We start from the raw sequence: 1283 nt of genomic DNA, 5'->3' as shown, positions 1-1283 counted from the left end.
TGGGGCGGATAGATATGAGACAAGTGAAGGAGATACAGTTTTGGTGTTGAAAAAAGGCAAGGGTAGTAAGAGGGCCAAAAAGAGTAAGAAACCAATAGCATGTAACCAATTGTTTTACTTTCCTCTCGCACCAAGACTTCAAAGAATCTATGCCACCAAAAACATTGCCGAACAAATGAGATGGCACAAAGAAAACCCACGTGCTCCGGGGAAGATGAGTCATCCTAGTGATGGGGAAGAATGAAAACGATTTGATCAGATGTATCTTGAATTTGCCAAGGAACCCCGTAATGTACGACTTGGCTTGTGTACGGATGGATTTGATCCTTTCGGTAATTTTGGGAGGAAGTATTCTTGTTGGCCCGTTATGGTCACACCATACAACTTACCACCTTGGTTATGTATGAAAAGACCATTTATCTTCTTGTCACTTATTGTTCCCGGACCAAAAAGCCCGAAACGTAATTTGGATGTTTATTTACAACCATTGGTGGAGGAGTTGAAATATTTGTGGGAAGTTGGGGTGGAAACTTTGCCTTAAACTTTGATAAGCATTTACCTCCTCAATAGTAGCTTGGCAATGAGCGGTGTAATGACCCGCACCTCCGCAACCTTCACAAACAACAATTTGACTAGTAGAGGATACGTCATTGAGTTGTTGAATTCCATTTTCAGCCTCCAACTTTTCTTGGAGCAATAAGATTTGAACTTTCAAAATGGTAGTGTCAGAATCTTCCTCTTTACTTTTGATGGGTGTACTCCGAGAATTGACATATTGGGCATCGTGAATTGCCATGGATTCAATTGCGGCATGAGCAATATCCATGTCAATTTGATCAAGCCGCCCATTGTTGGCGGAATCAAGAATTCTTTGGGGCTCGGCACAACATCCATTGTAGAATGTTATAGTTAGGAACCAAGCATCCAACCCATGATGTGGACATTGCCTTTGCAACTCCTTGTACCTCTCCCAAGCTTCATATAAGCTCTCAAGAGCTTGTTGGTGGAATCCCGTGATTTGGCTCCTCAAAGTTTGAGTTTTCTCCGGTGGAAAAAACTTTTGATAGAAAGCAAGAGCCAATGTTTCCCAATTTGTGATTCCCATGGCAGTGCGATCAAGGATATTGATCCATAGCTTTGCCTTGTCCTTCAAAGAGAAAGGGAAAAGTATTTCCCTAATTTGAGCTTGAGTGACTCCCGTTTGCCGTATCATGGAACAATAGTCACAAAAATTTTGAACATGCAAAATAGGATCCTCCAAAGGACTTTCCCCAAATTGCTTC

The 1283-nt window shown here is 41.8% G+C and overlaps 1 non-coding gene across 1 annotated transcript; it reads left to right on the top strand.

Annotated features, from left to right (window-relative positions):
- The first annotated feature begins 926 nt into the window (after positions 1-926).
- LOC141654346 (small nucleolar RNA R71) lies at positions 927-1033 on the top strand. Its single transcript, XR_012547906.1, has one exon. It is a non-coding gene; the product is annotated as a small nucleolar RNA R71 (small nucleolar RNA).
- Positions 1034-1283: the final 250 nt, after the last annotated feature.

Source organism: Silene latifolia, chromosome 4 (assembly GCF_048544455.1).
Source record: "Silene latifolia isolate original U9 population chromosome 4, ASM4854445v1, whole genome shotgun sequence".
NCBI classification, from domain to species: Eukaryota; Viridiplantae; Streptophyta; class Magnoliopsida; order Caryophyllales; family Caryophyllaceae; genus Silene; species Silene latifolia.
This window is presented reverse-complemented; position numbering and strand designations above follow the sequence as displayed.